We start from the raw sequence: 14,807 nt of genomic DNA, 5'->3' as shown, positions 1-14,807 counted from the left end.
GAGGTGCGGCTGAACACCGAAATCCTGGGCTTCCTAAAGGAGCAGCTTCCTCAGGGGAACACCTCTGTGGACAGAGGTGCGGCTGAACACCGAAACCCTGGGCTGCCTAAAGGAGAGCAGCTTCCTCAGGGGACAGAGGCAGAGAAACTCCAATTTGACAGCCCTTCAGCCCGTATTCTGAACTTGCAACTGAAAATAATGGGAGCTGTGGGAGGCTAAAGAACGCTCTCTCATCTGTACACTGAAAGTGAGTCCTGAGATTCAACTCTGCTATGAAATCACAAAGATGTGAGGAAGGAACGCTGATGGTTTGCCAGAGAAATTCCTACGAAATGGAAACTTTACCAAAAAATGGGATACTTAAAATTAAGAGCTGGAATTACTGATTGATGGATTTAGTTCCTGACAGAAGACAGGTAAGAGGAGGTAGGGTATAGAACAGAATTACGAAGCTGGTAGACAGAAGTATCTTCTCTGTATGCCTAAACCATCGAAAAGTTCTCAGGGGTCAAGCCACTCTTTTCCATGAACTTTCTGTATATTACTAGTTCCCTAAAACTTGTAATGGAACTATGTGCTACTTGCCATGTTGCAGACAACATGTTAGGGACTTGCGAATACATTTTTCTTGCCTTCCCGATACCCCTGAAGCATTTAGAGCATTCCTGCTCAGTAAGCATTAGAATAAAGGAAGCAAAGACCAATGTCCGACATTCAACAAACCCTTTTGTTTCGTTAGGAGATAAGAGTGTGGGTGTTTGTCAGTGAGTTATCATGATACATAGGCCAATAGTCTATCACTCCATAATCCTAACACTCACTCGAGGAATAAGGGAAAGTCATTTCTGTTAAAAAGAAAAAAGAAACAAAAATGTTATATGCTTAGTCAGGCAGGCCAAGGGGAATTGAACCAATGGAAAAGGGATTCTTCTGAAGTCCTGGGATGTAACGGGAAGGAGTTTTAGGATGGAATAAAATGAATCAAAATGCTATCATGGACCTTAAAATAACTATTCCCTTTTCATGATTTTGTCTCAGAACATTTCTGGCCAAGGCCAAATTTCCAAGATGAAAGGCTAATTAATGGGAAATAAGAATTCAGACTTTATCTGGTATTGTATGTAGTCTTATATCCAAATACAGGCTGAGCAGTTTGTTTTGTCTTTAAAAAATAGTATTACCTCTTAGTATTGGAGGTAAAAATAGTTTCATCCAAAAGCATTTAACAATGTGGCTTAGTGCAGTTCAAACCTCACACACTCTTGTTCCATTACACACCTTGAAATTCTGATGCTTTTTATGTGAAGGGCAAATCATTCAGAAAGCTCTAGGAAAAAGGACAGAGACATGAAATAAAAGATGCTCCTTCTTGAATTTGCTTTGAGGCTGTTTCATTGGGGGTAAAAGTACATTTAATAGATACTATGCCCCATAAGGTTATGATATTAAGATTGAGCTTAGTCTTCAAGTCAATGATTAAGTCCTGACCATTGTGTGATAGAAAGATGTTTGCAACACATTTGCTGGCCTGATTGGTGTGGTCTGGAACAGCTGGTATGAGGACAGCCTGAACTTCTCTGTAACACAGGCAACGTGACCCCAAAAATGAAGACGTGCAAATCTGCAGGGAGAGAAAACAATAAAGCCGATTGGCTGAGACTGCAGAGAAATGCAAGAGCCAAAGAGAGTGTGACCCAGACGATCTCACATGTCTGGAGGTGGGACCTCGGCCTCCAGCTCTCAGATTCAGAAAATCGCTGGGTTTCCTGGAAATTATGAAACATCTGTATTTATCTATGATTATAATAAAAATACATCATTTATTTCTTATTGGATTAATTTAAATTTAATTTGTTTATTTTATACAAGTTTATTTGCACTAAAAGGCTACTAATCAATTTAAGACAATAATACCATTTCTCATTTCTCCGTGCAATTAAACCCCTCAATATCCTTCAATTAGTATCACACTCCATTTCCTGCATATTTACCCAAATACCTCATTAATATCTTATTCTTCTGAACAGAATCACTTAGGAGCTTCATAACTGATTTTGACATTTAATTCCACTTGCTCTGTAGCAGGTTTTAATGCTTGAACAGAGAACTTTTCATTTCGGTTTCTTTAATTAGATTATAAACTCACAGAAGGTATATAACACATCTGAGATACCCTCACGTTCCTGCAACACATAATAAATTTTATATACATATTGAAGAGCATTAAACTATTTGTTGATTAAGTAGGATACAAATGAGAATATAATAGCACCTTTAAGCAATTTCCTGGTGCGATCTTCTACTTCAGAGATAGTGGAATTATCTCAGTGCAGAGCTATGAGAAAACTTTAAAATTTTTTGCTGACCCTAAGTACCTATTGCTTAAATAAGAATGTCTAATAGCGCTCCAGAGGACAACCAAATCTATTTGTCTGTAGAGCCCGCTTAAAGGAAAACCTCACTGTTTCTTTCCTTCTTCCACATTTATTTGTTCTTCTGAGAATAGCATAGATACATCAACCAAAAATAACATTCTTCCGGCCTCACTATTTTCGTGCCTCTTTAGAACAACCTGCATTTTCTAATGTGGAGGCAGAATATTGTATTGAGCACCACACCGTGCAGTTTGTGTGTCTAGTAAATGCATTTCTTCTGAAAAAATAAGACATAAAACTATGAAACAGTAGCCAGTTTCTGAATTTATTACATTATCCTAATACTGAGTCATTTACACATGCATTTTAAAAATCATTTGGAGAACTTCTGGGGAGGTAATGGCAGCCACTTATATCTGAATGCCCCAAAACTCCGTGGGGAATAAAAATAGTAACAAACAAAACCAAACAAATCTCTTACCCTCAAAATAACTGTGCACAGAGAATACTGTACAGCACTAATTAATCCTGAGCAGAAAATATGCCTCCAATTTCCATGGTGCTGTCTCTCCATCTTTCCCCATGGCCCTTGCCAAGAATGAGGGAGGGTCTGGCAGACGTGTATAAGGAGGAGAGACAGGGTCCTACATCTGAATTAAAATAAGCCACTGGAAAATGTGGGCATTTGTGTGTAAGTAAGGGACTAGAAGGAAATTCAAAGTAACTGTCCTGCAAAGTTCAAACAATGGGGAGAAAAAAAGATTAAAAGGACAGGAGAGATGTTCTTTGTGTTCTTGGATGTAAGAGAGGAAGAAAAAAAAGGGTGATGTAAGGAACAGGGCAGAGTAGGAGGCTCTGAGCTCTCACCCCTCCCACAGAGCCGAGCCTGCAGGACCACCTCCGGTAGAACTCTGGAAGTCAGTGGAAAGTTTATCATTACCAAGTGAACAGTGAATCAAGAACAAAGGCCCGTGGGCAGCAGCCACATATACCGAGGGTGGTAGGTTCAAACCTGGCCGCGGCCAAACTGCAACAAAAAAATAGCCAGGTGTTGTGGCGGGCACCTCCAGTCCTAGTGGCTTGGAGGCTGAGGCAAGAGAATCACTTAAGCCCAAGAGCTGGAGGTTGCTCTGAGCTGTGACACCACAGCACTCTACCGAGGGTGAGAAAGTGAGACTCTGTCTCTAAAAAAAACAAAGGCCCCCTGAAAATAGGATGGGAAGACTTTGTGATATTTTACTCTAGAATTAAACGTGTAGTACTAAGTCATGAGTAAGACATATGAACCAGTGAAATAGGATTGAAAGTTGAGAAATAGGTCGGTGCCTGGCTCACACTTGTAATCCTAGCTCTCTGGGAGGCCAAGGCAGGTGGATTGCTTGAGCTCAGGAGTTTGAGACCAGCCTGAGCAAGAGTGAGATCCCATTTCTAAAAATAGCCAGGTGTTGTGGTGGCATCTGTAGTCTCAGATGTTTGGGAGGCTGAGGCAAGAGTTTTGCTTAAGCCCAAGAGTTTGAGGTTGCTGTGAGCTATGATGCAATAGCACTCTACTGAGGGTGACAAAGTGAGACTGTTTAAAAAAAAGAAAAAGTTGAGAAATAATACAGTCCATAAGGAAAATAAGTGTGTAAAAAGTTTACATTTCAAGTGATTCAGGCTGCCCTGAAAATAATCTCCCAGTGTATCAGATACTGAAATAGAAAAATAAAAGAAGTCATATAATTACAATATAAAATTTCAATGATTCTCCAATAACCTGTTGAGAAAATTTATTTCAGATTATGATTCAAAATATAAATGTAATAAAATAAACAATTAACAAAATTGACTACATAATTATTTTTAAATGCATGGTAAATTAAATCATAAGCAAGCTCTAAAGACAAATTACAAGTTAGAAGAAAGTATTTGTAGCATGTATTACAGAAAGCGTGCTCATCCCTAACATATAAAAAGCTTTTTAAAAAGTTCACATTTACTTTAAATTGACAGAATTGTATGTCTGTATAATGTACAACATGATGAAGTGCATATGCTTTGTGGAATCATTAAATCTAGCTCATTAAAATATACATTGCCTCCCATAGCTACCACTTTTGTGGTGAGAACATAACATCCAATCTCAGCATTTCTCAAGAATACAAAGTATCATCGACTACAGTCTGGTGCTGTTCAGTGGATCTCTCCGACTTCTTCCTCCCATCTCACTAACTTCCTAGCCTTGATCAACATCTCCCAACTCCCTCCCACTGCTCCAGCCTCTGGGAAACATCATTCTACTTCTGTTTCCGTGAGATCAGGTTTTTAGATTCTGCTTGTGAGATCACACAGTATGGACCTTGCTATACCTGGCTAATTTCCCTCCCCACATTATTCTGCAGGCTCCTCCCTGTTGCTTTAAATGACAAGATTTCCTTCTGTTCCCTGATGAGTAATAGTCCGTAGAGTACATGGAAAACACGTTCTGTATCATTATAGACACTTAGGTTGATTCCACAGCCTGATACGTCAGCATCTCTTAAAAACTGAAAGGATGAAACTCTGTAGAAAAATACATAGTTAACAAAATGACTGTCAAATGCATACAAAGGATGTTAGAGCAGTTTCTAGGATACATTGTTCAGTGGGAAGGACCAACGTGCAAACTAGTATCTCCATATGATACCAAAGAAAAGGAGGTAAGAAAAGACAAGTGTACGTTTCCCATGAGAGACAGAGGAAGGATGATCCAGGAACGAATGACATCGGTTACCCAGAAAGCTGGTGTAAGTGTTATGGGCGGGATGAAGAAGAAGTGATATTTCCCTGAGAATCTATTTTTTCTTAAGTTTTAACATTCGGGACATCGTCAGTATTGTACATACAGAGAAACAATAAAACAATAAAATCAAGGAGGCTGTGGGCTAACACCTAGGCTGGCATGGAAGCAGAAATAAATCTGATTTTTAAATAAATAACAAAAGTAAAGGGGCAGGCACAGCAATGACAAAAACAGGAAGAAGGACAATAAACCGAAAACTTAATGTTCTAACGCAGTGTTTTTATAAGATACCCTCAAGGTAAGTACAAAAACAACCACTTAAAAATATTGAAACTTTAGCGCATTCTCTGTGCACAGTAGCGTCAGGCAAGAATTCTAAAGCTCCGTTCTGTGTATTCACAGAACAGGGAAGAACAGAATGAGCCCTGCAATTTGTCCTGGGATTGTGTGTATTCATACGGTTCGTGTTTTTAAGGTCAAATCTTAATAGAGAGCTATTCTTTTTTTAAATTTTTACTTTTATTAAGATTCTTGCTGTTCCAGAACATGAGTTTTAATTATTTTTGTCCTAGTGGATTTCAATACTTTTCAATGTTCAGCACAAACTAATTGTATTATTGCTGCTGCTACGAGAAACAGGAACGAAAATAGGAATTCATCTGCCTTGCTGAGTAATGTACATGTGTAAATACATTTTTATATACATCTGTGTAGCATATACTGTATTAATATTTAAAACCTACTCTTGCATATGATGTAGGAAAGTTTATGCAAATAACATACCAGCATTAGAGCAACGAAAGAGGTTTTGCATTCCAAAACTTCCCAATTATCTTATTTTCTACAAAAAGGAGCCTCTGGTAAGTATTTCAGCAAAGTAGGGGACGGCTGAGTCGCAGGCAGGAGGGCCCTCTGGAGGCCCCTTTCAGACCGTAGATACTCAACGTGGGAAGGCACTTTGCTGGGGGTTGCAGCAAGTTACAGAGTTGGAAAATCCCCCAATAACTGCACAGATGCATCTGAAGTCTTACTGTGGGAGCTGCCGTTGATAGAGGTGGACAAAGAGTTTGAACAAAGACTCCTCTTCAGGTCCCTTGCAGAGAAACAGGATGCTTTATTTGACTTCATGTTTTAGTGTTGGTATACGATTGTAAATGACAAGAAAAAATTCAATGCTAATATAACCCATGAAACACCACTCTATGACTTCTGAGAACATTTCCAGTTTTAATAGTTTGATCCCTACCTACCTCCCATTCACAGACGGCAAGTCCTATAAGATGTATACAAATAGAAAGTTTTGGAGGCTCTGGAATATGAAAAAATGTTTCCCTTGGGGAAGGGCAAGAAAGATTTCAAGGAGGTTGTGTGGCTAGGCTGGGCCATGGCAGATGGGTGAGATTTCAGCACAGTGGTGAAAGTCATCCCAGGCTGAGGGACCTGTGTGCTAGGAACAGCAACAGGCAGGAATGTCGCGAGTCACTTTGTTTATTAAAAATTAACGTGATAGGAGAATAAAAGGCCACATGATGGTAGAAAAATAGTTTAAAGCCAGATGGTAGAAAAGGTTGAATGCCTTGTTTAGAGGTTTTAATTTTATTCTGTAAAAATTTCCACTCAATTGAAATTTTTAACAAGGAAATGAGCAATCAAATGGTGCTTCTAAAAAGTGACTCTGAAAAGCAGTGTTCTCAACAGGCAGGAATAAAGATGGAAGTGACAGATGAACCCGCAGCACTGGACACAGTGCCGAATGATAGAGACAGAGTAGCAGGTGGGTAGAGACGGCACGCACCAAACCAGACCGAGACGGAGCCGCCAGTGGGCACAGAGGCCAGGCCACTCTCCCTCCGAAGTGTGTCTTGGAGACCTGAGAACCCCTGTATATTCCTGATGGGCTCCCCACCTCCCCAGGGGTATTTCCCCAGGACTCATCACATAAACAATGGAGTTCATGGGATAAGTTTAAATACGTGTTCCCTGAAATACATAGTGGGGAAAGCACTCAAAACTTTCTTGTTTTGTTTTGTTTTTTCAAAATACTACAGTGGTATACGTGCTTTGGTTACGTAACTTGCTTTTGTATATTATTTTATTAACCCGTTCTTCATTGCTGACAAAAACACCAATGAAATTGCTTTGATTTTCAATCCTCCCTGGGCCTCTGCCCAGCCTATCTGAAAATCTGTCATGCTGGCATCAGTCCTGACAGGTTAAAAGGTGCCATGGCCTTTATGACATGGGTTTCTGGGTTTTGTGGTTTTTCCTTCATGACTTGTTGCAAAGAACTTCTAAATATCACCAATAGGAAGTCCCATGTCCCAGTCGATCCAGGGCAGACCTGAGCCTGCAGCAATGTCCTGAGCACTAGCAGGTTAGCATCCCTCAAAAATATTTCCTAAAGGCCTTTTATTTTCATTTTTGGTTTTCCTCACCTTTATAAACAGGTAACTCCAGTGTGATCTATGCATATAAATGTGTGTGTGTGTGTGCGTCTGTGTGTATGGGAAAGAGAGAGAGAGAACAGGAAGAGAATACAGATTTGGCAAAACTCATTTTGTTAATGTAGCAAGGAAATGATATTTCAGGAGTCTGGTATAAAGAAAAATGAGTCCTTTCACTTCCAGGTCAGTAGTTTGAATTCAACTCAGCTCAGTATTAACGCTAAGTATGAAATATGTGTTGTTAGGTGGATTCCAGAATAAAAATGGAATATCTGCCCTACTCAGACCCAAAAACCATCCATAGTCTGCAGACCGGCAGGACGTGACTCCTGACAAGTGAGCACAGACACACGAGGATGCGGCACGAGGGCGTCACATCAGGCTCGACTCAAGTAATATGTAAATAGATTCTAAATCTTTCCAAGACTATTTGATTCAAAATGGGAATTAAATAAGCACTATTTTTGACACCCATTAATAGCAGAATAAATGAGTCTATGCCTTTCTGAAACTAAAATTTGAAAGCAAGACCTTTTTTAGTCTATAATATTTTTCTGTGAAGTAGGAAATTTTCTTTGGAGATGGGTAACATAGCCGAAAACTCCAATGCCTATTTTCTCACTCTACGATTCTCTAATTATATTCTGCTGTGGTGTGATGCCTCAGTTCCATGTAGATGTTAAATGATATTTTGAAGTGAATGAATGGATGGATGGATGGATAAATGAATGGTCTGTGAGCTAAAAATAGATATGGAACCCAAATATATCCATTTACTTTTATAGGGCTTGAAAATATATCAAAAATAACCTGAATTGAAAGGGGCACAGTCATCTTGAACATAGCCAGAGATAAAGCAGAGAGGGAGAAGACAGTAAGAGACCCTCCACCTGTCTCCTTCCTCCGAAACAGCTGCACCCACACCCAGGTTTCCGCTTTCTGCTTGAAACTGGAAGGAGCAGCCTTTGCGCACTCAGATGCAGCACTCCCCTCTTCTCGCCTAGTCTCACTTCCCGACCCTTCCTTTAAATATCTCACCGCTCCTGAGTCAGGACATACTGCATGTTTTCATGAGCCCCAAAGTCATGTGAGTACTTGGTAAATGTTTATTAAAATGAATTGGTCAGCACTGATTTTCATTTATTCATTCAAAAAAACTTGAAAGTCTAGGATATACCAAACGCTGTTCTTAGAATTAGAGATACAAACATGAGCAAAAAATGAGAAAAAAAAATTGCCTCAGTGGAGCATCAGACAGATAAGAAGCAATTCGAGTCAACGATGTCTTGGACGCAGCCTGGAAGAGTTTGTGTTGAGATGATGACTGGGGACATTTCAATTTTAGATAGAAAAAATTCAAGGAGATCTTCACCGATAACATGGAATTTGAATCCAGAGTAGAATGAGGCGAGGAAATCAGCAAACCTTGAGGTAGAGATGTGATATGTATGAGAAACTCCAAAATTGGAGTAGCTGGGACAGAGTGGATGAGGGAAATGTCGTGTGTTACAAGGTCACAAGTGACTTCTATTTGTCAGTAAGAAAAATGGGCTTGTCCTTGGAGTGAGATGGGAAGCCAGTGAAAGGTGGTAAAGAGAGGAAAGGCACTCTGTGACTTAGAGACCTGACAAGGAGGATCCAAGCTTCCTCGGGATTATTAGAACAGGCCCCACGATGTGTTTTCAGGAGTCACGTGCTGCCAACTTGCAGAATATGGACGGCTTTCAGGTCTGAGTAGGGCAGACATTCTATTTTTATTCCGGAACCCACACTGTGGGGGCCTATTCTAATAATCCAGAGGAAACTTTTCAATGTCTTGAATCAAGATGCCGGTACTGGAAACAGCAAAAAGTGATTAGAATCTGGATTTAATTGGCTGCAGACCCAGCAGTGATTTTCTGACTGTATCAGTTAGCGTTTAGCCAAGCATTTCAAAGAAAAAGATATTTGCTGCAGGTAATTATGTTCTTACACAATCATCAAGCGTCTGGAATACTAAAGTTCTCAGGAGTCCCTGAGAGTTTGCCCTGAGAGAGACAGAAAGTTGCAAATGCCTTCCTATTAGTACACGCAAGAAACTTCAGCTGGTGTTCAAAGTTGCCCTGCAACAAAGTGGTGAGAAATTTGTGTCTCTCTCCTGTCCAGGAGGAATGGTACAGCATTTGCCCCCTTTTTTCACCTTCTAAATCCAATCCAAGTGTAGCACATTAACAAAACTTAAACTCTATCTGGGACTCCACTGGCAAAGGAATCTGGAAGTGCAGTGGAGGTCACAGAAGGAAGGATAAAAATACTTACTGGATGCAATCCACTGGGCAGATTAGAAATAAGGTAAGGGAGAAAAGTTAAAGTCAAAAGCAACCCCAAGGTTTCTGAACTGAGCCAAATAGAATTCCTGCTTGCGGAAATGGGGGACAGGTGCAGGGTAGACTGTATCGAGTATTAAATTCAGGAAATATTTGGTTTGCGGATAACTAACAGATATCCAACTTGAGATATCAAACACACAGTTGGATGTACATGTCTGGATGAAGTCAAAAAACAGGTTGAGGCTGGAGACAAACATACGAGAGTCTTCAGCAAATAGCTGATATTTCATGCAAGAGAACTGGGTGAAATTCCTAAGGGAATGAGTGTTATCAAAGACAGAGAAGGTCCACACCTGAGGACCAGGAGTGTCAGAGAGAAGTAGGAACCAGGGAAAGTGATTAAAAGGCAGTAGTCACCAAAAAAGAGGGGGGAAAAAAGTTGTAGAAGAAGGGCAGTGCCTGTGGCTCAGTGAGTAGGGTGCCAGCCCCATGTACCAATGGTCGCAGGTTCAAACCCAGCTCCAGCCCAACTGCAACAAAAAAATAGCCGGGCATTGTGGCGGGCACCTGTAGTCCCAGCTACTCGGGAGGCTGAGGCAAGAGAATCACCTAAGCCCAAGAGCTGGAGGTTGCTCTGAGCTGTGACGCCATGGCACTCTACCATGGGCAATAAAGTGATACCCTGTCTCAAAAAAAAAAAAAAAATTGGGAAAGAAAAACAGGGATGTATGGAGTCCTGTAAGTCAAGAAAACATTCTAAGAAAAAGAAATAACCACCATAAAAAATCTTGATGGGACCAAAAAAATGCAAGAGGTCAGAAAACTGAGACTTGGTGACAGGATTGTGGTCACAGATGTGTCTGATAAGAGGAATTACAGCAAATGGAAGAAGGAAAAGTCATATTGGAGGATGTTTGTAGAAATTTCAACAAGTTTTCCTCCAAAGAGAAATGAATGATACGATCGCTGGAGGGAAAAAACAGGATAGGGAAATGTGGAAGTTATATTAAAGTTCAATTATTTTAAAGGGATAAATACCAGCTGCTTTGAGTGCTTATCAAACTGATGCAGCAGAGAAGAGCGTGAGTCCCCCATCAGGATCTGAGCAGTGACCTGGGCACTGATATTTCATGCAAGAGAACTGGGTGAAATTCCTAAGGGAGTGAGTGCGCCTGCCACGCACCATGAGGTCCATAGACCAGCAGCACCAGCAGCACCTGGGACCTTTCAGAAATGCAGAATCTCAGAACATCCATTCTAACAAGACAATCCTTAAGTCGTCTGTGTTCATGTTAAAGTTTTAGAAGCACAGTGAAGACTAGCCTTCACAGGAGCACACAATTCAACTACGGAAATCAGAGAGAAGGTACAGACACTTTAGTGAGGTTGATAGCTATGGAGGTGAACGTTTGTGGAATTCCTGTCTGATCAGTTCCACTTTCTTATTCAAATAGGAAGAAAGACCTCAGATAAGACTGAGGATGGGAGGATAGATGTCAAAATTTAGACCTATTAATAGTGGAAATGAAATAATCTACTAGGTGGGTGGGAGAGAAAGTGAGAATATTAAATATTAAGGTCCCAGTTGAGGTTAATGGACACAAGTTGAAGGTCAACCTCATTAGTATAGTTTTATTACCTTCTGTAATAAAACACCCATGATTAGTTGCCCAGTGTGATAGTTTCCCATTGCTGCTTTAAAAAATTAACAACAAATGTACTAACTTAGAATGACACAAATTTATTGTCTTAGACTTCTGGAGGTCAGAAGTCCAAAATGGGTTTCAGCAGGCTAAAATTAAGATATCAGCAGGGCTGTGATCTTTTCAGAGGATGTAAGTGAGAATCCATTTCCTCATCCTGTCCAGCTTCTGGATGTCTTCCTGGGCCCATGGCCCCTTCATTCATCTGCAAAGTCAGTACCACTGGGCTTAATTCTCCTCTGGCTGGTCACTCTTTGACTTCCCACTTTCACTTTTGAAAATCCTATAACAAGGATGTTAATTGTGTTAAGATTTGCTGATTAGCAATCCTATTGCCACCTGAGATTTTAATTCTGCCTTGCCTCATAACTAACAGACTCGCAGTCTCTGGGGAATGAGATGTGCTCCCCTTGGGGGCCACTATTCTGCCTGCCACCACCACAGTAGAGTGAAGAAGTAGAATATACTCCAGGGGCAGTTTTATAAAGGGAGCACACATCAGGAGGTGAGAGCAACAAGAGTCCCTCAGATGTAGCCAGACAACTTCTCACATGATTCATCACAGACTTTCAGCTGAATAAAGAAGATAAGTGGCATGTCACAGGCTTGAGAGATTTTGGAGATGATTCAAAAACTAATGGGACTAGAGCTGTAGGAAATGAAGAAGAAAGACAGGAGACGGTGAGATGTTTTAAAGTCAGATGAAGGATGAGGAGTAGATGTTGGTACTGACAAGTCTCAGTCATGATGGACAGGAGATCGAAACCTTTTGAAACCTGCAAGGCCAGATCGTTAGAGAGATAAGCTATACAGATACTGATGGATATTCATGTAGAAATACAACCAAGGGATGAGTCCCAGCAAGATAAAGAATCTTTTCTTTTTAAAATTTTTAAAGAATTGGCATAGCTTTGAGACACAGTAGGATTTTAATAAATGTTTGTAGCATGACTCTTTTAACACTGAGTTGTAGGGTTATATCCTACAGACAAGGCTGGGGAGATCATCTAACCTGAGTCACGTTCCAAAACTAAACCAGATTATATCCCAGAGGGAAATGTGACCAATGTATGTGTGTGTGTGTGTCTTTTGCTGCAAGTGCCTAAACCAGCCACAACACATGCTGTGTTAGATCTATTAATAGTACATATATTCAAAATGTTTCTCATATGAAACATTGTTTAACTGCATGAGTTATCTATATGCAATAAAATATTAAGAATAATCAAAGGCGAATAAATTGATTACCACTTCCTAGGAATTGACTTATGCTTCCTCAAATTCATATGTTGAAGCCCTAACCTACAGAATGATATTTGGAGATGGTTTTTCAGAGGTTGACAGGTATAAATGAGGTCATGAGGATGGGATGGGGCCCTCATGATAAGATCAGTGCCTTTCTCTAAAAAGAGGCAGGAGGGAGTGGCTCTGTGAGTAGGGCACTGGCCCCATATGCCTGTGGGGTGGTGGATTCGAACCTGACCCTGGCCAAACTGCAACAAAAAAATGGCCAGGCATTGTGCAACAAAGTGAGACTCTGTCTCTGAAATAATAAATAAAAAGAGGCAGGACCTCATTTTGTTGCCCAGGCTGGAGTAGAGTGTCATTATCATAGCTCATTGCAACCTCAGACCCCTGAGCTAACCCTATCCTCCCAGCTCAGCCTCCTGAGTAGCTGGGTCCAGGCACATGCCACTATGCCTGGCTGTAGAAATGGGGGTCTCACTATGTTGCCCAGGCTGTTTTCAAATTCCTGGCATGGAGAGATCCTCCTACCTCAGCCTCACAAAGTGGTAGGATTACAGGCATGAGCCACAGTGCCTAGCCAAAATCACTGCCTTTCTAAGAAGAAATACTGGCTTTTTCTCTCTTTGTTCTCACCATATGAAGATACAGTCTCTGACCCAGGAAGACACTCTTCACACACTGGGGAAGCCCATTGGCTGACACCTTGATCTTGGACTCCCCCGCCTCCAGAACAGTGAAAAGTAAATCCCTGTTGTTTAGCCACCCAGTCTAGGGCATATGCATGTATTGTTATGGCAGCCTAACCTGACTAAGATAATGCTCAAAAATAAGTTAGAGAACTATTTTAAACCATGGATTCATGCAATCATCTTTTACTTATTTTAAATCATGTTTACTCAGCTTTTTATGTTGCGTAAAATAGACAAAGTCTTAATTGAAACATTCTGTAGCAGATAATCAATAAAATTATTTTTTGCTGTTACCTTCTATTCAGGATAGCACATAATACTTAACATTATACATTTATAACAGAACCTTCATGGTTTTATTTTGGTGATTAAAATGAACGAGGTATTTAAAGGACTTAGAACAGTGCTAAACTTAGAGTAATTGCTCAGTAGGTATTAAGCAAGGCATAAATTGAACAGATATTCTACTAAGTGCATGCACATTTTAAAATAAGTGTCTGTTGCTGGTTTATAAATGTCTAAGTCGTTGATCTGAAAGCTAATTCTTGATTATTTTGATTTCATGTAGTTACTAAGCACCTGGGACATAAAAAGTAATAATCAGTTTCAGAAGAAAACTGCAAGAGACACAATAAGAGATACAATTCATGTCTTAAGATCTGACGTCAAAAATGAACAAAACCCAGTAAAGTGGAGGATAATGGAGTTATTGATGTTAAAATGACTGCTTAAGAAAATTGCCATTTAAATAGCCAAGTCCCTCTGTCAGGCCTAAGAAACCCATGAATGTGAAAAGATCTGCAAAAAATGTTCTCAGTATAGTGAGTTATCAGAGCCACACACCATAATAAGGCAGTTGCAAAGAGATGAAGAAAAGGATTACATTTTTCCTTGCAGTGAGATACTGAGGTCAAGAAAGAAATTTGAAAGGACTTGTAAATTGCAGAATAGGCTAAAACCTCTTATCAGGTTTTCTTTGATGAATCCTTTGCTATCAATTTTTAAGTCCTACTGAAGTTTAGAGTCTCTGTTAAAAGAAAAATAATGTAACTACTGATTGCCATTGGGGAAAAATGCACATTGACTCTAGCTTTATCATAGTGAGAAATGGACTTTCGCTGTAAAGTGGAGTGATCACCATATACAGTTGACCCTGGAGCATTGTAGAGGTTAGAGGCATGGAGCCCTGCACAGTCGAAAATCCACATATGATTTCTGACTCCCTAAAACTTACCTACTAATAGCCTTACTGACAGCATACACAGAAAATCCACATAT

This window comes from Otolemur garnettii, unplaced genomic scaffold (genome assembly GCF_000181295.1).
Source record: "Otolemur garnettii isolate 467f Iridium unplaced genomic scaffold, OtoGar3 scaffold00027, whole genome shotgun sequence".
In the NCBI taxonomy this organism is placed as follows: Eukaryota; Metazoa; Chordata; class Mammalia; order Primates; family Galagidae; genus Otolemur; species Otolemur garnettii.
The sequence above is the reverse complement of the archived record's forward strand: the minus strand, read 5'-3'. Positions refer to the sequence as shown.